The sequence below is a fragment of the Pithys albifrons genome, chromosome 10, assembly GCF_047495875.1.
Source record: "Pithys albifrons albifrons isolate INPA30051 chromosome 10, PitAlb_v1, whole genome shotgun sequence".
NCBI classification, from domain to species: Eukaryota; Metazoa; Chordata; class Aves; order Passeriformes; family Thamnophilidae; genus Pithys; species Pithys albifrons.
In genome coordinates, this window is record NC_092467.1 from 1,419,932 (window position 1) to 1,447,928 (window position 27,997).

Below are 27,997 nucleotides of genomic sequence, written 5' to 3' on the forward strand. Positions count from 1 at the left end.
GTAAAGTGCCTTTTTTCAGCCCAGAATTCCAGATGGACCAAGATTCCTCCCAGAGAAAAGGTGTTTAGACAGAAAGGGATTTTTCCTTTTCTTGGGGTAATGGGGTCCCATCATTGGCACCTGAGAGCCCAAGGCTGCCACCTTTTCCCTGGCCTCAAAGCACGACGGAGGGTACCAGGTGCAGGTCAGGGAAAGTGCCGTTTATGAGCCTGGAATTCCAGGGGTTTTACGATTCTACCCTGGGATAAAGTGCCTGGACAGAAAGCGATTGTTCCATTTCTAGGTTTAATGGGACCCCGTCATTGGAACCTGAGAGCCCAAGGCTGCCACCTTTTCCCTGGGCTCAAACCTCGACGGAGCGTGCCACGTGCGGGTCCGGGAAAGTGCCGTTTTTCAACCCAGAATTCCAGGTGGCCCAAGATTCCTCCCAATGAAAAGGTGCTGGGACAGAAAGCGATTGTGCCTTTTCTAAGAGTAATGGTGCCCCATCATTAGCAGCTGAGAGCCCAAGGGTGCCACCTTTTCCCTGGGCTCAAAGCTCGACGAAGCATGCCAAGTGCGGGTAAGGAAAAGTGCCGATTTTCAGCCCAGAATTCCAGGCAGACCATGATTCCTCCTAGGGAAAAGGTGCCAGGACAGAAAGCGATTGTGCCTTTCTTAGGTGTAATGGGGCCCCATCATTGGCAGCTGAGAGCCCAAGCCTGCCACCTTTTCCCTGGGCTCAAAGCTCGACAGAGTGTGCCAGGTGCCGGTCAGGGTACGTGCCTTTTTTCAGCCCAGATTTCCAGAATGACGAAGATTCCTCCCAGGGAAAATGTGCCAGGATAAAAAGCGATTGTTCCAGTTCTAGGGTAAATGCGGCCCCCTCATTGGCACGTCACAGTCCAAGGCTGTCACCTTTTCCCTGGTCTCAAAGCCCAAAGCTGCGTGCCACAAGCAGTTTTTTCAGCCCAGAATTCCAGACGGACAATGATTCCTCCCAGGGAAAAGGTGCCAGGACAGAAAGCGATTGTTCATTTTCTAAAGTTAATGCGGCCCCATCTTTGGGATCTGAGAGCCCAAGGCTGCCACCTTTTCCCTGGGCTCAAACCTCAATGCAGCGTGGCAAGTGCGAGTCAGGGAAATTGAGGTTTTTCAGCCCAGATTTCCAGACGGACGAAGATTCCTCCCTGGGAAAAGGTGCAAGGACAGAAAGCGATTTTTACATTTCTTGGGTTAATGGGGCCCCATCATTGGCACCTGAGAGTGCAAGGCCGCCATCTTTTCCCATGGGTGCAAAGCCGGACCGTGCATGCCACATGCTGTTTTTAAACCCAGAATTCCAGACGGACGATGATTCCTCCCTGAGAAAATCTGCTAGGACAGAAAGGGATTATTCCATATCTTGAGTTAATGGGGCCCCATCATTGGCAGCTGAAAGTCCAAGACTGCCACCTTTTCCCTGGGCTGAAAGATCGACGGTGCGTGCTACCTGCGGGTCAGGTAAAGTGCCTTTTTTCAGCCCAGAATTCCAGATGGACCAAGATTCCTCCCAGGGAAAAGGTGCCAGGACAGAAAGCGATTGTTCCTTTTCTTGGGGTAATGGGGCCACATCATTGGCACCTGAGCGCCCAGGGCTGCCACCTTTTCCATGGGCTCAAAGCTCGACGGAGCGTGTCAGGTGCGGGTCAAGGAAAGTGCCGTTCATCAGCCGGAATTCCAGTCAGCTTAAGATTCTACCCTGGGATAAAGTGCCAAGACAGAAAGCGATTTTTCCATTTCTAGATTTAAGGGGCCCCATCATTGGCACCTGAGAGCCGAAGGCTGCCACCTTTTCCCTGGGCGCAAAGCCCGACGGTGCGTGCCACGTGCTGTTTTTTCAGCCCCGAATTCCAGACGGACAATGATTCCACCCCAGGAAAAACGTGCCAGAACAGAAAGCAATTGTGCCTTTTCTAGGGTTAATGGGTCCCCATCATTGGCACCTGAGAGCCCAAGACTGCCACCTTTTCACTGGGCACAAAGCTAGAGAGAGCGTGCCAGGTGTGCGTCGGGGAAAGTGCAATTTTTCATCCCAGATTTCCAGACGAACGAAGATTTCCGCCAGGGAAAAAGTGCCAGGACAGAAAGCGATTGTTCCAATTCTAGGGTTAATGCGGCCCCCTCATTGGCACCTGACAGCCCAAGAGTGTCACCTTTTCCCTTAGTGCAAAGCCCGACGGTGCGTGCCACTTGTGGGTTTTTCAGCCCTGAATACCAGACGGATGAAGATTCCTCCCAGGGAAAAGGTGCCAGGACAGAAAACGATTTTGACTTTTCTAGGGTTAATGGGGCCCCATCATTGGCAGCTGAGAGTCCAAGGCTGCCACCTTTACCGTGGGCTCAAAGCTCGACGGAGATGCCACGTGTGGGTCCGGGAAAGTGCCCTTTTTCATCCCCGAATTCCAGACGCACCAAGATTCCTCCCAGGGAAAATGTTCCAGGGCAGAAAGCGATTGCGCCTTTTCTAGGGGTAATAGGGCCCCATCATTGGCAGCTGAGAGCCCAAGGCTGCCACCTTTTCCCTGGGCTCAAAGCACGACGGATAGTTCCAAGTGCTGGTCAGGGAAAGTGCCGTTTTTGAGCCCAGAATTCCTTACGGACGAAGATTCCTCCCAGGGAAAAGGTGCCAGGACACAAAGCGATTGTGCCTTTTCTAATGTTAATGCAGCCACACATTTGGCACCAGATAGCCCCAGGCTGCCACCTCTTCCATGGGCTCAAAGCTCGACGGAGCGTGTCAGTTGCGGGTCAGGGAAAGTGCCGTTTATCAGCGCAGAATTCCAGGAGGTTTAAGATTCTACCCTGGGATAAAGTTCCAAGACAGAAAGCGATTTTTCCATTTCTGGGTTTAAGGCGCCCAATTATTGGCACCTGAGAGCCCAAGGTTGCCACCTTTTCCCTGGCCTCAAAGCTCGACGGAGTGTGCCAGGTGCGGTTCTGAGAAAGCGTAATTTTTCAGCCCAGATTTCCAGACAAACCAAGATTCCTCCCTAGGAAAAGGTGCCAGGACAGAAAGCGTTTGTTCCTTTTCTAGGACTAATGGGGCCTCATCATTGACACCTGACAGCCGAAGGCTGCCACCTTTTCCCTGGGCGCATAACCCGACGGTGGGTGTCACATGCGGTTTTTTCAGCCCAGAATTCCAGATGGACGATGATTCCTCCCAGGGAAAAGGTGCCAGGACAGAAAGCACTTTCCCAGACCCACACGTGGCAGGCTCCATCGAGCTTTGTTCCCAGTGAAAAGGTGGCAGGCTTGGGGTGTCAGGTGCCAATGAAGGGGCCCCATTAACCCAGAAAATGGAAAAATCACTTTCTGTCTTGGCACCTTTTCCCAGGGTGGAATCTTCGTCTGTCCGGAAATCTGGGCAGAAAAACTACACTTTCCCTGGCACGAATGTGGCACGCTCGATCAAGGTTTGAGCCCAGGGAAAAGGTGGCAGTCTTGGGCTCTCAGGTGTCAATGATGGGTCCGCATTAACCCTAGAAATTGAACAATCGCTTTCTCCCCTGGCGCTTTATCCCAGGGTAGAATCTTAAACCGCCTGGTATTCCGGGCTGATAAACGGCACTTTCTCTAAACCGCAAGTGGCACACTCCGTCGTGCTTTGAGCCCAGAGAAAAGGTGGCACCCTTGGGCTCTCAGGTGTCAAAAGTGGGCTTGCATTAACACTAGAAAAAGAACAATCGCATTCTGTCCGGGCACGTTTTCCCTGGCAGGAATCTTCATCCGTCTGGAATTCTGGGCTGAATAACCCGCAAGTGGCACGCGCCGTTGGACTTTGAGCCCAGGGAAAAGGTGGCAGCCTTGGGCTCTCAGGTGCCAGTGATGGGGCCCAATTACCCCTAGGAAAGGCACAATCACTTTCTGTCTTGGCACATTTTCCCTGGGAGGAATCTTCGTCTGTCTGGAATTCTGGGCTGAAAAATGGCACTTTCCCGAACCCGCACTTGGTACGCTCCGTCGAGCTTTGAGCCCAGGCAAAAGGTGGCAGCCTTGGACTCTCAGGTGCCAGTGATGGGGCACCACTACTCTTAGAAAAGGAACAATCGTTGTCTGTCCCAGCACCTTATCCCTGGGAGGAATCTTGGGCCGTCTGGAATTCTGGGCTGAAAAACGGCATTTTCCCGGAGACGCACGTGCCACGTTCCGTCGAGGTTTGAGTCCAGGGGAAAGGGGGCAGCCTTGGGCTCTCAGGTGCCAATGATGGGGCCCCATTAACCTAGAAAAGGAACAAACGCTTTTTGTCCTGGCACATTTTCCCTGGGAGGAATCTTGGGCCGTCTGAAATTATGGGCTGAAAACCGACATTTTCCCAGACCCCCACCTTGCCCGCACTGTCAAGCTTTGAGGCCAGGGAAAAGGTGGCAGCCTTGGGCTCTCAGGTGTCAATGATGGAGCCCCATTAACCCTAGAAAAGGAACAATCGCTTTCTGTCCTGACAACTTTTCCCAGAGAGGAATCTTCATCCATATAGAATTCAGGGCTGAAAAACCCGCATGTGACATGGACCTTTGGGGTGTGCGCCCAGAGAAAAGGTGGCAGCCTTGGGCTCTCAGGTGTCAATGATGGGGCTGCATTAACCCTAGAAAAGGAACAATCGATTTCTGTCCTGGCACCTTTTCCCTGGGAGGAATCATCGTCCGTCTGGAATTCTGGGCTGAAAAAACCGCATGTGGCATGCACCGCCGGGCTTTGCGCCCAGGGAAAAGGTCGCAGCCTTCGGCTCTAAGGTGCCAATGATGGGGCCCCATTAACCCTAGAAAAGGAACAAACGCTTTCTGTCCTGACACTTTTTCCTTGGCAGGAATCATCATCCGTCTGGAAATCTGGGCTGAAAAATTACGCTTTCCCAGAAACGCACCTGGCACACTCCGTCAAGATTTGAGCCCAGGGAAAAGGTGGCAGCCTGGGGCTCTCAGGTGCCAATGACGGGGCCCCATTAAACCTAGAAATTGGAACAATCGTTTTCTGTCCAGGCACTTTATCCCAGGGTAGAATCTAAAACTTCTGGAATTCCGGGCTGATAAACGGCACTTTCCCTGACATGCACATGGTACACTCCGTTGTGCTTTAAGGCCAGGGAAAAGGTGGCAGCCTTGGGCTCTCAGGTGCCAATGATGGCGCCCCGTTACCCAAAGAAAAGGAACAATCCCTTTCTGTCCTAGCACCTTTTCCCTGGGAGGAATCTAGGTCCATCTGGAATTCTGGGCTGAAAAAGGCACTTTACCTGACCCGCAGGTGGCACACACCGTCGATCTTTGAGACCAGGGAAAAGGTGGCAGTCTTGGGCTCTCAGGTGGCAATGATGGAGCCCCATTAACCCAAGAAATAAAACAATCCCTTTCTGTCCTGGCATTTTTTCCCTGGGAGGAATCATCGTCCGTCTGGAATTCTGGGCTTAAAAAACAGCATGTGGCATGCACCGTCCGGCTTTGCGCCAAGGGAAAAGGTGGCAGCCTTGGACTCTAAGGTGCCAATGATGGGGCCCCATTAACCCAAGAAATGTAAAAATCGCTTTCTGTCTTGGCACCTTTTTCCTGGCAGGAATCTTCATCCGTCTGGAATTCTGGGCTGAAAAAAAGCACGTACCCGGACCCGCACCTGGCACACTCCGTCGAACTTTGAGCCCAGGGAAAAGGTGGCAGCCTTGGGCTCTCAGGTGCCAATGATGGAGCACCATTAACCCTAGAAAAGGAGAAATCGATTCCTGTCCTGGCACCTTTCCCAAGGGAGGAATCTTCATCGGTCTGGAATTCTGGAATGAGAAACGGCAATTTCCCGCACCCTCACGTAGCACGCATGGTCGAGCTTTGCGCCCAGGGTATAGGAGGCAATCTTGGGCTCTCAGGTGCCAATGATGGGGCCCGATTAACCCTAGAAATGGAACAATCGCTTTCTGTCCTGGGAGCCTCTTCCCTGTGAGGAGTCTTCATCCGTCTGGAATTCAGGGCTGAAAAACGGCACTTTCCCGGACAAGAAAGTGGTACGCGCCGTTGATGTTTGCCCCCACGGAAAAGGTGGCAGCCTTGAAGTCTCAGGTGCCAATGATGGGGCACCATTGACCCTAGAAAAGGACAATTCGATTTCTGACCTGGCACCTTTTCCCTGGGAGGTGTCTTCATCCGTCTGGAATTCTGGGCTGAAAAATGGCACTTCCCCGGACCCGCAAGTGGCACGCGCGGTCGACATTTGCGCCCAGGCAAAAGGTGGCAGCCTTGGGCTCTCAGGTGCCAATGATGGGGCCCCGTTAACACAAGAAAAATAACAATCGCTTTCTGTCCTAGCACCTTTTCCCTGGGAGAAATCTTCGCTGGCCTGGAGTACTGGGATGAGAAACCGCACATTGCCGGACTTGCAAGCGCCACGCGCCGTCGAGCTTTGCGCCCAGGGAAAAGGTGGCAGCCTTGGGCTCTCAGGTGTCAATTTTGGGGCCCCATTAAGCCTAGAAAAGGCACAATGGCTTTCTGTCCTGGCACCTTTTCCCTGGGAGAAATCTTCATCGGCCTGTAATTCTGGGCTGAGAAACAGCACATTCCTGGACGCGCAAGTGGCACGCACCGTCGAGCTTTGTGCTCAGGGAAAAGTTTGCAGCTTTGGGCTCTCAGGTGCCAATGATGGGTCCCCGTTAACACTAGATAAATAACAATCGCTTTCTGTCCTGGCACCTTTTCCCAGGGAGGAATTTTCGTCCCTCTGGTATTCTGGGCTGAAAAACGACACTTCCCCGGACCTGCAAGTGGAACGCACCGTCGAGCTTTGTGCCCAGGCAAAAGGTGGCAGTCTTGGGTTCTCAGGTGCCAATGAAGGGGCCCCATTACCCCTAGAAAAAGAACAATCGCTTTCTGTCCTGGCACCTTTTCTCTGGGAGGAGTCTTCATCGGTCTGGAATTCTGGGCTGAAAAGGGCTCTTTCCCTTACCCTCATGTGGCACGCACCGTCGACATTTGCGCCCAGGGAAAAGGTGGCAGCCTTGGGCTCTCAGGTGCCAAAGATGGGGCCCCATTACCCCTAGAAAAGGCACAATGGCTTTCTGTCCTGACACCTTTTCCCAGAGAGGAATCGACTTCTGTCTGGAATTCTGGGCTGAAAAACGGCCCTTTCCCGGACTCGTACAGGGTATGCACCGTCGAGCTTTGCACCCAGGGAAAAGGTGGCAGCCTTGGGCTCTCAGGTGCCAATGATGGGGCCCAATTAGCATTACAAAATACACAATGGCTTTGTCTCCTGGTACCTTTTCCCTGCGAGGAATCTTCATAGGTCTGGAATTCTGGGCTGAAAAATGGCACTTTCCAGGATCCACACGTGGAACGCTCTGTCGAGCTTTGCGCCCAGGGGAAAGGTGGCAGCCTTGGGCTCTCAGGTGTCAATTTTGGGGCCCCATTAACCCTAGAAAAGGCACATTTCCTTTCTGTCCTGGCACCTTTTCCCTGGGAGAAATCTTCATCGGCCTCGAATTCTGGGATGAGAAACAGCACTTTCCTGGACCCGCAAGTGGCACGCACCGTTGAGCTTTGCGCTCAGGGAAAAGGTTGCAGCCTTCGGCTCTCAGGTGCCAATGATGGGTCCCCATTACTCCTAGAAAAGGAGAAATCGATTCCTTTCCTGGCACCTTTTCCCAGGGAGGAATCTTCATCGGTCTGGAAATCTGGAACAAGAAACGGCAATTTCCCGGACCCTCACGTAGCACGCATGGTCGAGCTTTGCACCCAGGGTATAGGAGGCAATCTTGGGCTCTCAGGTGCCAATGATGGGGCCCGATTAACCCTAGAAATGGAACAATCGCTTTCTGTCCTGGGAGCCTTTTCCCTGTGAGGAGTCTTCATCCATCTGGAATTGAGGGCTGAAAAACGGCACTTTCCCGGACCCGTACAGGGTATGCATCGTCGAGCTTTGCACCCAGGGAAAAGGTGGCAGCCTTGGGTATTCAGGTGGCAATGATGGGGCGCCATTACCATTACAAAATACACAATGGCTTTGTCTCCTGGCACCTTTTCCCTCTGAGGAATCTTCATAGGTCAGGAATTCTGGGCTGAAAAATGGCACTTTCCCGGTCCCGCACGTGGAACACTCCGTCGAGCTTTGCGCCCAGGGAAAAGGTGGCGGCCTTGGGCTCTCAGGTGTCAATTTTGGGGCCCCATTAACCCTAGAAAAGGCACAATCGCTTTCTGTCCTGGCACCTTTGCCCTGGGAGAAATCTTCATCGGCCTCGAATTCTGGGATGAGAAACAGGACATTCCTGGACCCGCAAGTGGCACGCACCGTCGAGCTTTGCACCCAGGGAAAAGGTTGCAACCTTCGGCTCTCAGGTGCCAATGATGGGTTCCCGTTAACACTAGATAAATAACAATCGCTTTCTGTCCTGGCACCTTTTCCCTGGGAGGAATTTTCGTCCGTCTGGAATACTGGGCGTAAAAACGGCACTTCCCCGGACCCGCAAGTGGAACGAACCGTCGAGCTTTGTGCCCAGGCAAAAGGTGGCAGCCTTGGGCTCTCAGGTGCCAATGATGGGGCCCGATTACCCCTAGAAAAAGAACAATCGTTTTCTGTCCTGGCACCTTTTCTCTGGGAGGAGTCTTCATCGGTCTGGAATTCTGGGCTGAAAATGGCTCTTTCCCTTACCCGCATGTGGCACGCACTGTCGAGCTTTGCGCCCAGGGAAAAGGTGGCAGCCCTGGGCTCTCAGCAGCCAATTTTGAGGTCCCATTAAGCCTAGAAAAGGCACAATCGCTTTCTGTCCTGGCACCTTTACCCAGGGAGAAATCTTCGCTGGCCTGGAATTCTGGGATGAGAAACGGCACATTCCCTGACTTGCAAGTGGCACGCGCCGTCGACATTTGCGCCCAGGGAAAAGGTGGCAGCCTTGGGCTCTCAGGTGCTAATGATGGGGCCCCATTACCCCTAGAAAAGGCACAATGGCTTTCTGTCCTGACACCTTTTCCCAGAGAGGAATCGACTTCTGTCTGGAATTCTGAGCTGAAAAACGGCCCTTTCCCGGACCCGTACAGGGTATGCATCGTCGAGCTTTGCACCCAGGGAAAAGGTGGCAGCCTTGGGCTCTCAGGTGCCAATGATGGGGCCCAATTAGGATTACAAAATACACAATGGCTTTGTCTCCTGGTACCTTTTCCCTCTGAGGAATCTTCATAGGTCTGGAATTCTGGGCTGAAAAATGGCACTTTCCCGGACCCACATGTGGAACGCTCCGTCGAGCTTTGCGCCCAGGGGAAAGGTGGCAGCCTTGGGCTCTCAGGTGTCAATTTTGGGGCCCCATTAAGCCTAGAAAAGGCACAATCGTTTACTCTCCTGGCACCTTTTCCCTGGGAGAAATCTTCATCGGCCTCGAATTCTGGGATGAGAAACAGCACATTCCTGGACCCGAAAGTGGCACGCGCCGTCGACATTTGCTCCCAGGGAAAAGGTGGCAGCCTTGAGCTCTAACGTGCCAATGATGGCGTCCCATTAGGCCCAGAAAAGGAGAAATCGATTCCTGTCTTGGCACCTTTTCCCTGGGAGGAATTTTCGTTTGTCTGGAATTCTGGGCTGAAAAATGGCACTTCCCCGGACCTGCAAGTGGAACGCACTGTCGAGCTTTGTGCCCAGGCAAAAGGTGGCAGCCTTGGGCTCTCAGGTGCCAATGATGGGGCCCCATTACCCCTAGAAAAACAACAATCGTTTTCTGTCCTGGCACCTTTTCTCTGGGAGGAGTCTTCATCGCTCTGGAATTCTGGGCTGAAAACGGCTCTTTCCCTTACCCGCATGTGGCATGCACCATCGAGCTTTGCGCCCAGGGAAAAGGTGGCAGCCCTGGGCTCTCAGGTGCCAATTTTGGGGCCCCATTAAGCCTAGAAAAAGCACAATCGCTTTCTGTCCTGGCACCTTTTCCCAGGGAGAAATCTTCGCTGGACTGGAATTCTGGGATGAGAAACGGCACATTGCCGGACTTGCAAGTGGCACGCACCGTCGGGCTTTGCACACAGGGAAAAGGTGGCAGCCTTGGGCTCTCAGGTTCCAGTGATGGGGTCCCATTAAGCCTAGAAAAGGAGAAATCGATTCCTGTCCTGGCACCTTTTCCCAGGGAGGAATCTTCATCCGTTTGGAATTCTGGTCTGAGAATCGGCACTTTCCTGGACCCGCAAGTGGAACGCACCATCGAGCTTTGCGTCCAGGGAAACGGTGGCAGTCTTGGGCTCTCAGGTGATTATGATGGGGCTGCATTACTTCTAGAAAATGCACAGTGGCTTTCTGCTCTGGCACCTTTACCCAGGGAGGCAATTTCATCCGTCTGGAATAGTGGGCTTAAAAACAGCACTTTCCTGGTCACGCATGTATCACGCACTGTCGAGCTTTTCGCCCAGGAAAAAGGTGGCAGCCTTGGGCTCTCAGGTGCTCTTCCAACAGTTAAAACTCTTGATTTCTGACAGAGAGGAGACATCAGGGCACCTATTTCTTATGGTTTTGGAAAGTAAATCATATACACCTAAAACTCCAGGAGTGGAGCTTGCTTTCACGGTGCAAAGCACTGTTGTTCCTTAGGGGAAGCTCAACGAGCAAAGTGCAACTTTGCTTTGCTAACAAGTGAAACAGTCGATTCCTGTCAGACATAAGGCATCAGGACACAGTATTCTTATGGCTCTGGCTAGTGAATCACATGCATCAGAGAATCCAGGACTGGAGCTCTCTTTCTGGATGCAAAGCACAGTTGTTCCTTAGGGGAACTTCAGCTCGCAAAGAGTAGGATTTTTCTGCTAACAAGTGAAAGAGTCGATTCCTGCCAGAAAGAATGTATCAGTACACATATTTCTTATGGCTTTAGAAAGATTCTCATATGCATCTGAGAATCCAGGACTGGATGGTTCTTTCTCGGTGAAAAACAAGATTGTTCCTTAGAGGAAGCTCATCTCGCAAAGTGCAACTTTCGTTGCTAACAGGAGAAACAGCTGATTCTTGCAAGACAGAAGGCATAAGGACACACATTTCTTATGGCTTTGATACGTGAATAATATGCATCTGAGAATCCAGGACTGGATCTTTCTTTCTCGGTGAAAAAAAACCTTGTTCCTTAGAGGAAGCTCATCTCGCAAAGTGCAACTTTTCGTTGCTAACAAGAGAAACAGCTGATTCTTGCAAGACAGAAGGCATAAGGACACACATTTCTTATGGCTTTGGTAAGTGAATAATATGCATCGGAGAATCCTAGACAGGATCTTTCTTTCTCGGAGAAAAACAACTTTGTTCCTTAGGGGAAGCTCGTATCGCAAAAGTGCAACTTTTCGTTGTTAACAGGAGAAACAGCTGAATCTTGCAAGACAGAAGGCATAAGGACACACATTTCTTATGGCTTTGGTAAGTGAATAATATGCATCTGAGAATCCAGGCCTGGATCTTTCTTTCTTGGTTAAAAACAACCTTTTTTCTTTAGGGAAAGCTCATCTCGAAAAGTGCAAATTTTGGTTGCTAACAAGAGAAACAGCTGACTCTTGCAAGACAGAAGGCATAAGGACACACATTTCTCATGGCTTTGATAAGTGAATAATGTGCATCTGAGAATCCAGGACTGGATCTTTCTTTCTCGGTGAAAAACAACCTTGTTCCTTAGGGGAAGCTCATCTCGCAAAGTGCAACTTTTCGTTGCTAACAAGAGAAACAGCTGATTCTTGCAAGACAGAAGGCATAAGGACACACATTTCTTATGGCTTTGATAAGTGAATAATATGCATCTGAGAATGCAGGTCTGGAGCTTTCTTTCTCGGTGAAAAACAGCCTTGCTCCTTAGGAGAAGCTCGTACCGCAAAGTGCAACTTTGCTCTTCTAACACGTGGAACTCTTGATTTCTCTCAGACAGGAGACATCAGGGCACATATTTCTTATGGTTTTGGAAAGTAAATCATATGCATCTAAAACTCCAGGAGTGGAGCTTGCTTTCAGGGTGCTAAGCACTGTTGTTCCTTAGGGGAAGCTCAACGAGCAACGTGCAACTTTGACTTGCTAACAAGTGAAACAGTCGATTCCTGTGAGACAGAAGGCATCAGGACACAGTATTCTTATGACTCTGGCTAGTGAATCACATGCATCAGAGAATCCAGGACTGGATCTTTCTTTCTGGATGCAAAGCACAGTTGTCCCTTAGGGGAAGTTCAGCTCGCAAAGAGAAGGATTTTTCTGCTAACAAGTGAAAGAGTCGATTCCTGCCAGAAAGAATGCATCAGGACACATATTTTTTATGGCTTTAGAAAGATTCTCATATGCATCTGAGAATCCAGGACTGGATCTTTCTTTCTCGGTGAAAAACAACCTTGTTCCTTAGGGGAAGCTCATCTCGCAAAGTGCAACTTTTCGTTGCTAACAAGAGAAACAGCTGATTCTTGCAAGACAGAAGGCATAAGGACACACATTTCTTATGGCTTTGATAAGTGAATCATATGCATCCGAGAATCCAGGCCTGGATCTTTCTTTCTCGGTGAAAAACAACGTTGTTCCTTAGGGGAAGCTCCTCTCGCAAAGTGCAACTTTTCGTTGCTAACAAGAGAAACAGCTGATTCTTGCAAGAAAGAAGGCATAAGGACACACATTTCTTATGGCTTTCATAAGTGAATAATATGCATTCGAGAATGCAGGTCTGGAGCTTTCTTTCTCGGTGAAAAACAACGTTGTTCCTTAGGGGAAGCTCGTATCGCAAAGTGCAACTTTGCTCTTCTAACACGTGAAAGTCTTGATTTCTGACAGACAGGAGACATCAGGGCACATATTTCTTATGGGTTTGGAAAGTAAATCATGTGCATCTAAAACTCCAGGAGTGGAGCTTGCTTTCACGGTGCAAAGCACTGTTGTTCCTTAGGGGAAGCTCAACGAGCAAAGTGCAGCTTTGCTTTGCTAACAAGTGAAACAGTCGATTCCTGTCAGACAGAAGGCATCAGGACACAGTATTCTTATGGCTCTGGCTAGTGAATCACATGCATCAGAGAACCCAGGACTGGATCTTTCTTTCTGGATGAAAAGCACAGTTGTTCCTTAGGGGAAGTTCAGCTCGCAAAGAGTAGGATTTTTCTGCTAACAAGTGAAAGAGTCGATTCCTGCCAGAAAAAATGTATCAGTACACATATTTCTTATGGCTTTAGAAAGATTCTCATATGCATCTGAGAATCCAGGACTGGATGTTTCTTTCTCGGTGAAAAACAACCTTGTTCCTTAGAGGAAGCTCGTATTGTAAAGTGCAACTTTTCGTTGCTAACAAGAGAAACAGCTGATTCTTGCAAGACAGAAGGCATAAGGACACACATTTCTTATGGCTTTGATAAATGAATAATATGCATCTGAGAATCCAGGACTGGATCTTTCTTTCTCGGAGAAAAACAACTTTGTTCCTTAGGGGAAGCTCACCTCGCAAAGTGCAACTTTTCTTTGCTAACAAGGGAAACACCTGATTCTTGCAAGACAGAAGGCATAAGGACACATATTTCTTATGGCTTTGATAAGCGAATAATATGCATCTGAGAATCCAGGACTGGATCTTTCTTTCTTGGAGAAAAACAACTTTGTTCCTTAGGAAGCTCATCTCGCAAAGTGCAACTTTTCCTTGCTAACAAGAGAAACAGCTGATCTTGCAAGACAGAAGGCATAAGGACACACATTTCTTATGGCTTTGATAAGTGAATAATATGCATCTGAGAATCCAGGACTGGATCTTTCTTTCTCGGTGAAAAACGACGTTGTTCCTTAGGGGAAGCTCATCTCGCAAAATGCAACTGTTCGTTGCTAACAAGAGAAACAGCTGATTCTTGCAAGACAGAAGCCATAAGGACACACATTTCTTATGGCTTTGATAAGTGAATCATATGCATTCGAGAATGCAGGTCTGGAGCTTTCTTTCTCGGTGAAAAACAACCTTGTTCCTTAGGGGAAGCTCGTATCGCAAAGTGCACCTTTGCTCTTCTAACACGTGAAACTCTTGATTTCTGTCAGACAGGAGACATCAGGGCACATATTTCTTATGGTTTTGGAAAGTAAATCATATGCATCTAAAACTCCAGGAGTGGAGCTTGCTTTCACGGTGCAAAGCACTGTTGTTCCTTAGGGGAAGCTCAACGAGCAAAGTGCAACTTTGACTTGCTAACAAGTGAAACAGTCGATTCCTGTCAGACAGAAGGCATCAGGACACAGTATTCTTATGGCTCTGGCTAGTGAATCACATGCATCAGAGAACCCAGGACTGGATCTTTCTTTCTGGATGCAAAGCACAGTTGTCCCTTAAGGGAAGTTCAGCTCGCAAAGAGTAGGATTTTTCTGCTAACAAGTGAAAGAGTCGATTCCTGCCAGAAAAAATGTATCAGTACACATATTTCTTATGGCTTTAGAAAGATTCTCATATGCATCTGAGAATCCAGGACGGGATGGTTCTTTCTCGGTGAAAAACAACCTTGTTCCTTAGAGGAAGCTCATCTCGTAAAGTGCAACTTTTCCTTGCTAACAGGAGAAACAGCTGATTCTTGCAAGACAGAAGGCATAAGGACACACATTTCTTATGGCTTTGATAAGTGAATAATATGCATCAGAGAATCCTGGACTGGATCTTTCTTTCTCGGTGAAAAACAACGTTGTTCCTTAGGGGAAGCTCCTCTCGCAAAGTGCAACTTTTCGTTGCTAACAAGAGAAACAGCTGATTCTTGCAAGACAGAAGGCATAAGGAAACATATTTCTTATGGCTTTGATAAGTGAATAATATGCATCTGAGAATCCTGGACTAGAGCTTTCTTTCTCGGTGAAAAACAGCCTTGTTCCTTAGGGGAAGCTCGTACCGCAAAGTGCACTTTTGCTCTTCTAACACGTGAAACTCTTGATTTCTCTCAGACAGGAGACATCAGGGCACATATTTCTTATGGTTTTGGAAAGTAAATCATATGCATCTAAAACTCCAGGAGTGGAGCTTGCTTTCACGGTGCTAAGCACTGTTGTTCCTTAGGGGAAGTTCAATGAGCAAAGTGCAACTTTGACTTGCTAACAAGTGAAACAGTCGATTCCTGTCAGACAGAAGGCATCAGGACACAGTATTCTTATGGCTCTGGCTAGTGAATCACATGCATCAGAGAATCCAGGACTGGATCTTTCTTTCTGGATGCAAAACAACCTTGTTCCTTAGAGGAAGCTCATCTCGTAATATGCAACTTTTCGTTGCTAACAAGGGAAACAGCTGATTCTTGCAAGACAGAAGGCATAAGGACACACATTTCTTATGGCTTTGATAAGTGAATAATATGCATCCGACAATCCAGGCCTGGACCTTTCTTTCTCGGTGAAAAACAACCTTGTTCCTTAGGGGAAGCGCGTCTCACAAAGTGCACCTTTGCTCTTCTAACACGTGAAACTCTTGATTTCTGTCAGACAGGAGACATCAGGGCACATATTTCTTATGGGTTTGGAAAGTAAATCATACGCATCTAAAACTCCAGGAGTGGAGCTTGCTTTCACGATGCTAAGCACTGTTGTTCCTTAGGGGAAGCTCAACGAGCAAAGTGCAACTTTGACTTGCTAACAAGTGAAACAGTCGATTCCTGTCAGACAGAAGGCATCAGGACACAGTATTTTTATGGCTCTGACTCGTGAATCATATGCATCAGAGAATCCAGGACTGGAGCTCTCTTTCTTGATGCAAAGCACAGTTGTTCCTTAGGGGAAGTTCAGCTCGCAAAGAGTAGGATTTTTCTGCTAACAAGTGAAAGAGTCGATTCCTGCCAGAAAAAATGTATCAGTACACATATTTCTTATGGCTTTAGAAAGATTCTCATATGCATCTGAGAATCCAGGACTGGATGGTTCTTTCTCGGTGAAAAACAACCTTGTTCCTTAGGGGAAGCTCATCTCGTAAAGTGCAACTTTTCCTTGCTAACAAGAGAAACAGCTGATTCTTGCAAGACAGAAGGCATAAGGACACACATTTCTTATGGCTTTGATAAGTGAATAATATGCATCTGAGAATCCAGGACTGGATCTTTCTTTCTCGGTGAAAAACAACCTTGTTCCTTAGGGGAAGCTCGTACCGCAAAGTGCACCTTTGCTCTTCTAACACGTGAAACTCTTGATTTCTCTCAGACAGGAGACATCAGGGCACATATTTCTTATGGTTTTGGAAAGTAAATCATATGCATCTAAAACTTTAGGAGTGGATCTTGCTTTCACGGTGCAAGGCACTGTTCTTCCTTAGGGGAAGCGCGTCTCGCAAAGTGCAACTTTTCCTTGCTAAGAGGAGAAACAGCTGATTCTTGCAAGACAGAAGGCATAAGGACACACATTTCTTATGGCTTTGATAAGTGAATAATATGCATCCGACAATCCAGGCCTGGACCTTTCTTTCTCGGTGAAAAACAACCTTGTTCCTTAGGGGAAGCGCGTCTCGCAAAGTGCACCTTTGCTCTTCTAACACGTGAAACTCTTGATTTCTGTCAGACAGGAGACATCAGGGCACATATTTCTTATGGGTTTGGAAAGTAAATCACACGCATCTAAAACTCTAGGAGTGGAGCTTGCTTTCACGGTGCTAAGCACTGTTGTTCCTTAGGGGAAGCTCAACGAGCAAAGTGCAACTTTGACTTGCTAACAAGTGAAACAGTCGATTCCTGTCAGACAGAAGGCATCAGGACACAGTATTTTTATGGCTCTGACTCGTGAATCATATGCATCAGAGAATCCAGGACTGGAGCTCTCTTTCTTGATGCAAAGCACAGTTGTTCCTTAGGGGAAGTTCAGCTCGCAAAGAGTAGGATTTTTCTGCTAACAAGTGAAAGAGTCGATTCCTGCCAGAAAGAATGTATCAGTACACATATTTCTTATGGCTTTAGAAAGATTCTCATATGCATCTGAGAATCCAGGACTGGATGGTTCTTTCTCGGTGAAAAACAACCTTGTTCCTTAGAGGAAGCTCGTATTGTAAAGTGCAACTTTTCGTTGCTAACAAGAGAAACAGCTGATTCTTGCAAGACAGAAGGCATAAGGACACACATTTCTTATGGCTTTGATAAGTGAATAATATGCATCTGAGAATCCAGGACTGGATCTTTCTTTCTCGGTGAAAAACAACCTTGTTCCTTAGAGGAAGCTCATCTCGCAAAGTGCAACTTTTCGTTGCTAACAAGGGAAACAGCTGATTCTTGCAAGACAGAAGGCATAAGGACACACATTTCTTATGGCTTTGATAAGTGAATAATATGCATCTGAAAATCCAGTCCTGGAGCTTTCTTTCTCGGTGAAAAACAACGTTGTTCCTTAGGGGAAGCTCATCTCGCAAAGTGCAACTTTTCGTTGCTAACAAGAGAAACAGCTGTTCCTTGCAAGAAAGAAGGAATAAGGACACACATTTCTTATGGCTTTGATAAGTGAATCATATGCATTCGAGAATGCAGGTCTGGAGCTTTCTTTCTCGGTGAAAAACAACCTTGTTCCTTAGGGGAAGCTCGTATCGCAAAGTGCACCTTTGCTCTTCTAACACGTGAAACTCTTGATTTCTGACAGACAGGAGACATCAGGGCACATATTTCTTATGGGTTTGGAAAGTAAATCATATGCATCTAAAACTCCAGGGCTGGAGCTTACTTTCACGGTGCTAAGCACTGTTGTTCCTTAGGGGAAGCTCAACGAGCAAAGTGCAATTTTGACTTGCTAACAAGTGAAACAGTCGATTCCTGTCAGACAGAAGGCACCAGGACACAGTATTCTTATGGCTCTGGCTAGTGAATCACATGCATCAGAGAACCCAGGACTGGATCTTTCTTTCGAGATGCAAAGCACAGTTGTCCCTTAAGGGAAGTTCAGCTCGGAAAGAGTAGGATTTTTCTGCTAACAAGTGAAAGAGTCGATTCCTGCCAGAAAAAATGTATCAGTACACATATTTCTTATGGCTTTAGAAAGATTCTCATATGCATCTGAGAATCCAGGACGGGATGGTTCTTTCTCGGTTAAAAACAACCTTGTTCCTTAGAGGAACCTCATCTCGTAAAGTGCAACTTTTCCTTGCTAACAAGAGAAACAGCTGATTCTTGCAAGACAGAAGGCATAAGGAAACATATTTCTTATGGCTTTGATAAGTGAATAATATGCATCTGAGAATGCAGGTCTGGAGCTTTCTTTCTCGGTGAAAAACAGCCTTGTTCCTTAGGGGAAGCTCGTACCGCAAAGTGCACCTTTGCTCTTCTAACACGTGAAACTCTTGATTTCTCTCAGACAGGAGACATCAGGGCACATATTTCTTATGGTTTTGGAAAGTAAATCATATGCATCTAAAACTCCAGGAGTGGAGCTTGCTTTCACGGTGCTAAGCACTGTTGTTCCTTAGGGGAAGTTCAATGAGCAAAGTGCAACTTTGACTTGCTAACAAGTGAAACAGTCGATTCCTGTCAGACAGAAGGCATCAGGACACAGTATTCTTATGGCTCTGGCTAGTGAATCACATGCATCAGAGAATCCAGGACTGGATCTCTCTTTCTGGATACAAAACAACCTTCTTCCTTAGAGGAAGCTCATCTCGTAATATGCAACTTTTCGTTGCTAACAAGAGAAACAGCTGATTCTTGCAAGACAGAAGGCATAAGGACACACATTTCTTATGGCTTTGATAAGTGAATAATATGCATCCGACAATCCAGGCCTGGACCTTTCTTTCTCGGTGAAAAACAACCTTGTTCCTTAGGGGAAGCTCGTATCGCAAAGTGCACCTTTGCTCTTCTAACACGTGAAACTCTTGATTTCTGTCAGACAGGAGACATCAGGGCACATATTTCTTATGGGTTTGGAAAGTAAATCATATGCATCTAAAACTCCAGGGCTGGAGCTTGCTTTCACGGTGCTAAGCACTGTTGTTCCTTAGGGGAAGCTCAACGAGCAAAGGGCAACTTTGACTTGCTAACAAGTGAAACATTCGATTCCTGTCAGACAGAAGGCATCAGGACACAGTATTTTTATGGCTCTGACTCGTGAATCATATGCATCAGAGAATCCAGGACTGGAGCTCTCTTTCTTGATGCAAAGCACAGTTGTTCCTTAGGGGAAGTTCAGCTCGCAAAGAGTAGGATTTTTCTGCTAACAAGAGAAAGAGTCGATTCCTGCCAGAAAAAATGTATCAGTACACATATTTCTTATGGCTTTAGAAAGATTCTCATATGCATCTGAGAATCCAGGACTGGATGGTTCTTTCTCGGTGAAAAACAACCTTGTTCCTTAGAGGAAGCTCGTATCGTAAAGTGCAACTTTTCGTTGCTAACAAGAGAAACAGCTGATTCTTGCAAGACAGAAGGCATAAGGACACACATTTCTTATGGCTTTGATAAGTGAATAATATGCATCTGAGAATCCAGGACTGGATCTTTCTTTCTCGGTGAAAAACAACCTTGTTCCTTAAGGGAAGCTCATCTCGCAAAGTGCAACTTTTCGTTGCTAACAAGGGAAACAGCTGATCCTTGCAAGAAAGAAGGCATAAGGACACACATTTCTTATGGCTTTGATAAGTGAATCATATGCATTCGAGAATGCAGGTCTGGAGCTTTCTTTCTCGGTGAAAAACAACCTTGTTCCTTAGGGGAAGCTCGTATCGCAAAGTGCAACTTTGCTCTTCTAACACGTGAAACTCTTGATTTCTGACAGACAGGAGACATCAGGGCACATATTTCTTATGGGTTTGGAAAGTAAATCATATGCATCTAAAACTCCAGGGCTGGAGCTTGCTTTCACGGTGCTAAGCACTGTTGTTCCTTAGGGGAAGCTCAACGAGCAAAGTGCAATTTTGACTTGCTAACAAGTGAAACAGTCGATTCCTGTCAGACAGAAGGCACCAGGACACAGTATTCTTATGGCTCTGGCTAGTGAATCACATGCATCAGAGAACCCAGGACTGGATCTTTCTTTCAAGATGCAAAGCACAGTTGTCTCTTAAGGGAAGTTCAGCTCGCAAAGAGTAGGATTTTTCTGCTAACAAGTGAAAGAGTCGATTCCTGCCAGAAAAAATGTATCAGTACACATATTTCTTATGGCTTTAGAAAGATTCTCATATGCATCTGAGAATCCAGGACGGGATGTTTCTTTCTCGGTGAAAAACAACCTTGTTCCTTAGGGGAAGCTCCTCTCGCAAAGTGCAACTTTTCGTTGCTAAGAAGAGAAACAGCTGATTCTTGCAAGACAGAAGGCATAAGGAAACATATTTCTTATGGCTTTGATAAGTGAATAATATGCATCTGAGAATCCTGGACTAGAGCTTTCTTTCTCGGTGAAAAACAGCCTTGTTCCTTAGGGGAAGCTCGTACCGCAAAGTGCACCTTTGCTCTTCTAACACGTGAAACTCTTGATTTCTCTCAGACAGGAGACATCAGGGCACATATTTCTTATGGTTTTGGAAAGTAAATCATATGCATCTAAAACTCCAGGAGTGGAGCTTGCTTTCACGGTGCTAAGCACTGTTGTTCCTTAGGGGAAGTTCAATGAGCAAAGTGCAACTTTGACTTGCTAACAAGTGAAACAGTCGATTCCTGTCAGACAGAAGGCATCAGGACACAGTATTCTTATGGCTCTGGCTAGTGAATCACATGCATCAGAGAATCCAGGACTGGATCTTTCTTTCTGGATGCAAAACAACCTTGTTCCTTAGAGGAAGCTCATCTCGTAATATGCAACTTTTCGTTGCTAACAAGAGAAACAGCTGATTCTTGCAAGACAGAAGGCATAAGGACACACATTTCTTATGGCTTTGATAAGTGAATAATATGCATCCGACAATCCAGGCCTGGACCTTTCTTTCTCGGTGAAAAACAACCTTGTTCCTTAGGAGAAGCTCGTATCGCAAAGTGCACCTTTGCTCTTCTAACACGTGAAACTCTTGATTTCTGACAGACAGGAGACATCAGGGCACATATTTCTTATGGTTTTGGAAAGTAAATCATATGCATCTAAAACTCCAGGAGTGGAGCTTGCTTTCACGGTGCTAAGCACTGTTGTTCCTTAGGGGAAGCTCAACGAGCAAAGTGCAATTTTGACTTGCTAACAAGTGAAACAGTCGATTCCTGTCAGACAGAAGGCATCAGGACACAGTATTCTTATGGCTCTGGCTAGTGAATCACATGCATCAGAGAACCCAGGACTGGATCTTTCTTTCTGGATGCAAAGCACAGTTGTTCCTTAGGGGAAGTTCAGCTCGCAAAGAGTAGGATTTTTCTGCTAACAAGTGAAAGAGTCGATTCCTGCCAGAAAAAATGTATCAGTACACATATTTCTTATGGCTTTAGAAAGATTCTCATATGCATCTGAGAATCCAGGACGGGATGGTTCTTTCTCGGTTAAAAACAACCTTGTTCCTTAGAGGAAGCTCATCTCGTAAAGTGCAACTTTTCCTTGCTAAAAAGAGAAACAGCTGATTCTTGCAAGACAGAAGGCATAAAGACACACAATTCTTATGGCTTTGATAAGTGAATAATATGCATCTGAGAATCCAGGACTGGATCTTTCTTTCTCGGTGAAAAACAACGTTGTTCCTTAGGGGAAGCTCCTCTCGCAAAGTGCAACTTTTCGTTGCTAACAAGAGAAACAGCTGATTCTTGCAAGACAGAAGGCATAAGGAAACATATTTCTTATGGCTTTGATAAGTGAATAATATGCATCTGAGAATGCAGGTCTGGAGCTTTCTTTCTCGGTGAAAAACAGCCTTGTTCCTTAGGGGAAGCTCGTACCGCAAAGTGCACCTTTGCTCTTCTAACACGTGAAACTCTTGATTTCTCTCAGACAGGAGACATCAGGGCACATATTTCTTATGGTTTTAGAAAGTAAATCATATGCATCTAAAACTCCAGGAGTGGAGCTTGCTTTCACGGTGCTAAGCACTGTTGTTCCTTAGGGGAAGTTCAATGAGCAAAGTGCAACTTTGACTTGCTAACAAGTGAAACAGTCGATTCCTGTCAGACAGAAGGCATCAGGACACAGTATTTTTATGGCTCTGACTCGTGAATCATATGCATCAGAGAATCCAGGACTGGAGCTCTCTTTCTTGATGCAAAGCACAGTTGTTCCTTAGGGGAAGTTCAGCTCGCAAAGAGTAGGATTTTTCTGCTAACAAGTGAAAGAGTCGATTCCTGCCAGAAAGAATGTATCAGTACACATATTTCTTATGGATTTAGAAAGATTCTCATATGCATCTGAGAATCCAGGACTGGATGGTTCTTTCTCGGTGAAAAACAACCTTGTTCCTTAGGGGAAGCTCATCTCGTAAAGTGCAACTTTTCCTTGCTAACAAGAGAAACAGCTGATTCTTGCAAGACAGAAGGCATAAGGACACACATTTCTTATGGCTTTGATAAGTGAATAATATGCATCTGAGAATCCAGGACTGGATCTTTCTTTCTCGGTGAAAAACAACCTTGTTCCTTAGGGGAAGCTCGTACCGCAAAGTGCACCTTTGCTCTTCTAACACGTGAAACTCTTGATTTCTCTCAGACAGGAGACATCAGGGCACATATTTCTTATGGTTTTGGAAAGTAAATCATATGCATCTAAAACTTTAGGAGTGGATCTTGCTTTCACGGTGCAAGGCACTGTTCTTCCTTAGGGGAAGCGCGTCTCGCAAAGTGCAACTTTTCCTTGCTAAGAGGAGAAACAGCTGATTCTTGCAAGACAGAAGGCATAAGGACACACATTTCTTATGGCTTTGATAAGTGAATAATATGCATCCGACAATCCAGGCCTGGACCTTTCTTTCTCGGTGAAAAACAACCTTGTTCCTTAGGGGAAGCGCGTCTCGCAAAGTGCACCTTTGCTCTTCTAACACGTGAAACTCTTGATTTCTGTCAGACAGGAGACATCAGGGCACATATTTCTTATGGGTTTGGAAAGTAAATCACACGCATCTAAAACTCCAGGAGTGGAGCTTGCTTTCACGGTGCTAAGCACTGTTGTTCCTTAGGGGAAGCTCAACGAGCAAAGTGCAACTTTGACTTGCTAACAAGTGAAACAGTCGATTCCTGTCAGACAGAAGGCATCAGGACACAGTATTTTTATGGCTCTGACTCGTGAATCATATGCATCAGAGAATCCAGGACTGGAGCTCTCTTTCTTGATGCAAAGCACAGTTGTTCCTTAGGGGAAGTTCAGCTCGCAAAGAGTAGGATTTTTCTGCTAACAAGTGAAAGAGTCGATTCCTGCCAGAAAGAATGTATCAGTACACATATTTCTTATGGCTTTAGAAAGATTCTCATATGCATCTGAGAATCCAGGACTGGATGGTTCTTTCTCGGTGAAAAACAACCTTGTTCCTTAGAGGAAGCTCGTATTGTAAAGTGCAACTTTTCGTTGCTAACAAGAGAAACAGCTGATTCTTGCAAGACAGAAGGCATAAGGACACACATTTCTTATGGCTTTGATAAGTGAATAATATGCATCTGAGAATCCAGGACTGGATCTTTCTTTCTCGGTGAAAAACAACCTTGTTCCTTAGAGGAAGCTCATCTCGCAAAGTGCAACTTTTCGTTGCTAACAAGGGAAACAGCTGATTCTTGCAAGACAGAAGGCATAAGGACACACATTTCTTATGGCTTTGATAAGTGAATAATATGCATCTGAAAATCCAGGCCTGGAGCTTTCTTTCTCGGTGAAAAACAACGTTGTTCCTTAGGGGAAGCTCATCTCGCAAAGTGCAACTTTTCGTTGCTAACAAGAGAAACAGCTGTTCCTTGCAAGAAAGAAGGAATAAGGACACACATTTCTTATGGCTTTGATAAGTGAATCATATGCATTCGAGAATGCAGGTCTGGAGCTTTCTTTCTCGGTGAAAAACAACCTTGTTCCTTAGGGGAAGCTCGTATCGCAAAGTGCACCTTTGCTCTTCTAACACGTGAAACTCTTGATTTCTGACAGACAGGAGACATCAGGGCACATATTTCTTATGGGTTTGGAAAGTAAATCATATGCATCTAAAACTCCAGGGCTGGAGCTTACTTTCACGGTGCTAAGCACTGTTGTTCCTTAGGGGAAGCTCAACGAGCAAAGTGCAATTTTGACTTGCTAACAAGTGAAACAGTCGATTCCTGTCAGACAGAAGGCACCAGGACACAGTATTCTTATGGCTCTGGCTAGTGAATCACATGCATCAGAGAACCCAGGACTGGATCTTTCTTTCGAGATGCAAAGCACAGTTGTCCCTTAAGGGAAGTTCAGCTCGGAAAGAGTAGGATTTTTCTGCTAACAAGTGAAAGAGTCGATTCCTGCCAGAAAAAATGTATCAGTACACATATTTCTTATGGCTTTAGAAAGATTCTCATATGCATCTGAGAATCCAGGACGGGATGGTTCTTTCTCGGTTAAAAACAACCTTGTTCCTTAGAGGAAGCTCATCTCGTAAAGTGCAACTTTTCCTTGCTAACAAGAGAAACAGCTGATTCTTGCAAGACAGAAGGCATAAAGACACACAATTCTTATGGCTTTGATAAGTGAATAATATGCATCTGAGAATCCAGGACTGGATCTTTCTTTCTCGGTGAAAAACAACGTTGTTCCTTAGGGGAAGCTCCTCTCGCAAAGTGCAACTTTTCGTTGCTAACAAGAGAAACAGCTGATTCTTGCAAGACAGAAGGCATAAGGAAACATATTTCTTATGGCTTTGATAAGTGAATAATATGCATCTGAGAATGCAGGTCTGGAGCTTTCTTTCTCGGTGAAAAACAGCCTTGTTCCTTAGGGGAAGCTCGTACCGCAAAGTGCACCTTTGCTCTTCTAACACGTGAAACTCTTGATTTCTCTCAGACAGGAGACATCAGGGCACATATTTCTTATGGTTTTGGAAAATAAATCATATGCATCTAAAACTCCAGGAGTGGAGCTTGCTTTCACGGTGCTAAGCACTGTTGTTCCTTAGGGGAAGTTCAATGAGCAAAGTGCAACTTTGACTTGCTAACAAGTGAAACAGTCGATTCCTGTCAGACAGAAGGCATCAGGACACAGTATTCTTATGGCTCTGGCTAGTGAATCACATGCATCAGAGAATCCAGGACTGGATCTCTCTTTCTGGATACAAAACAACCTTGTTCCTTAGAGGAAGCTCATCTCGTAATATGCAACTTTTCGTTGCTAACAAGAGAAACAGCTGATTCTTGCAAGACAGAAGGCATAAGGACACACATTTCTTATGGCTTTGATAAGTGAATAATATGCATCCGACAATCCAGGCCTGGACCTTTCTTTCTCGGTGAAAAACAACCTTGTTCCTTAGGGGAAGCTCGTATCGCAAAGTGCACCTTTGCTCTTCTAACACGTGAAACTCTTGATTTCTGACAGACAGGAGACATCAGGGCACATATTTCTTATGGGTTTGGAAAGTAAATCATATGCATCTAAAACTCCAGGGCTGGAGCTTGCTTTCACGGTGCTAAGCACTGTTGTTCCTTAGGGGAAGCTCAACGAGCAAAGGGCAACTTTGACTTGCTAACAAGTGAAACATTCGATTCCTGTCAGACAGAAGGCATCAGGACACAGTATTTTTATGGCTCTGACTCGTGAATCATATGCATCAGAGAATCCAGGACTGGAGCTCTCTTTCTTGATGCAAAGCACAGTTGTTCCTTAGGGGAAGTTCAGCTCGCAAAGAGTAGGATTTTTCTGCTAACAAGAGAAAGAGTCGATTCCTGCCAGAAAAAATGTATCAGTACACATATTTCTTATGGCTTTAGAAAGATTCTCATATGCATCTGAGAATCCAGGACTGGATGGTTCTTTCTCGGTGAAAAACAACCTTGTTCCTTAGAGGAAGCTCGTATCGTAAAGTGCAACTTTTCGTTGCTAACAAGAGAAACAGCTGATTCTTGCAAGACAGAAGGCATAAGGACACACATTTCTTATGGCTTTGATAAGTGAATAATATGCATCTGAGAATCCAGGACTGGATCTTTCTTTCTCGGTGAAAAACAACCTTGTTCCTTAAGGGAAGCTCATCTCGCAAAGTGCAACTTTTCGTTGCTAACAAGGGAAACAGCTGATCCTTGCAAGAAAGAAGGCATAAGGACACACATTTCTTATGGCTTTGATAAGTGAATCATATGCATTCGAGAATGCAGGTCTGGAGCTTTCTTTCTCGGTGAAAAACAACCTTGTTCCTTAGGGGAAGCTCGTATCGCAAAGTGCAACTTTGCTCTTCTAACACGTGAAACTCTTGATTTCTGACAGACAGGAGACATCAGGGCACATATTTCTTATGGGTTTGGAAAGTAAATCATATGCATCTAAAACTCCAGGGCTGGAGCTTGCTTTCACGTTGCTAAGCACTGTTGTTCCTTAGGGGAAGCTCAACGAGCAAAGTGCAATTTTGACTTGCTAACAAGTGAAACAGTCAATTCCTGTCAGACAGAAGGCACCAGGACACAGTATTCTTATGGCTCTGGCTAGTGAATCACATGCATCAGAGAACCCAGGACTGGATCTTTCTTTCAAGATGCAAAGCACAGTTGTCCCTTAAGGGAAGTTCAGCTCGCAAAGAGTAGGATTTTTCTGCTAACAAGTGAAAGAGTCGATTCCTGCCAGAAAAAATGTATCAGTACACATATTTCTTATGGCTTTAGAAAGATTCTCATATGCATCTGAGAATCCAGGACGGGATGTTTCTTTCTCGGTGAAAAACAACCTTGTTCCTTAGGGGAAGCTCCTCTCGCAAAGTGCAACTTTTCGTTGCTAACAAGAGAAACAGCTGATTCTTGCAAGACAGAAGGCATAAGGAAACATATTTCTTATGGCTTTGATAAGTGAATAATATGCATCTGAGAATCCTGGACTAGAGCTTTCTTTCTCGGTGAAAAACAGCCTTGTTCCTTAGGGGAAGCTCGTACCGCAAAGTGCACCTTTGCTCTTCTAACACGTGAAACTCTTGATTTCTCTCAGACAGGAGACATCAGGGCACATATTTCTTATGGTTTTGGAAAGTAAATCATATGCATCTAAAACTCCAGGAGTGGAGCTTGCTTTCACGGTGCTAAGCACTGTTGTTCCTTAGGGGAAGTTCAATGAGCAAAGTGCAACTTTGACTTGCTAACAAGTGAAACAGTCGATTCCTGTCAGACAGAAGGCATCAGGACACAGTATTCTTATGGCTCTGGCTAGTGAATCACATGCATCAGAGAATCCAGGACTGGATCTTTCTTTCTGGATGCAAAACAACCTTGTTCCTTAGAGGAAGCTCATCTCGTAATATGCAACTTTTCGTTGCTAACAAGAGAAACAGCTGATTCTTGCAAGACAGAAGGCATAAGGACACACATTTCTTATGGCTTTGATAAGTGAATAATATGCATCCGACAATCCAGGCCTGGACCTTTCTTTCTCGGTGAAAAACAACCTTGTTCCTTAGGAGAAGCTCGTATCGCAAAGTGCACCTTTGCTCTTCTAACACGTGAAACTCTTGATTTCTGACAGACAGGAGACATCAGGGCACATATTTCTTATGGGTTTGGAAAGTAAATCATATGCATCTAAAACTCCAGGAGTGGAGCTTGCTTTCACGGTGCTAAGCACTCTTGTTCCTTAGGGGAAGCTCAACGAGCAAAGTGCAATTTTGACTTGCTAACAAGTGAAACAGTCGATTCCTGTCAGACAGAAGGCATCAGGACACAGTATTCTTATGGCTCTGGCTAGTGAATCACATGCATCAGAGAACCCAGGACTGGATCTTTCTTTCTGGATGCAAAGCACAGTTGTTCCTTAGGGGAAGCTCAGCTCGCAAAGAGTAGGATTTTTCGTTGCTAACAAGTGAAAGAGTCGATTCCTGCCAGAAAGAATGTATCAGTACACATATTTCTTATGGCTTTAGAAAGATTCTCATATGCATCTGAGAATCCAGGACTGGATGGTTCTTTCTAGGTGAAAAACAACCTTGTTCCTTAGGGGAAGCTCATCTCGTAAAGTGCAACTTTTCCTTGCTAACAAGAGAAACAGCTGATTCTTGCAAGACAGAAGGCATAAGGACACATATTTCTTA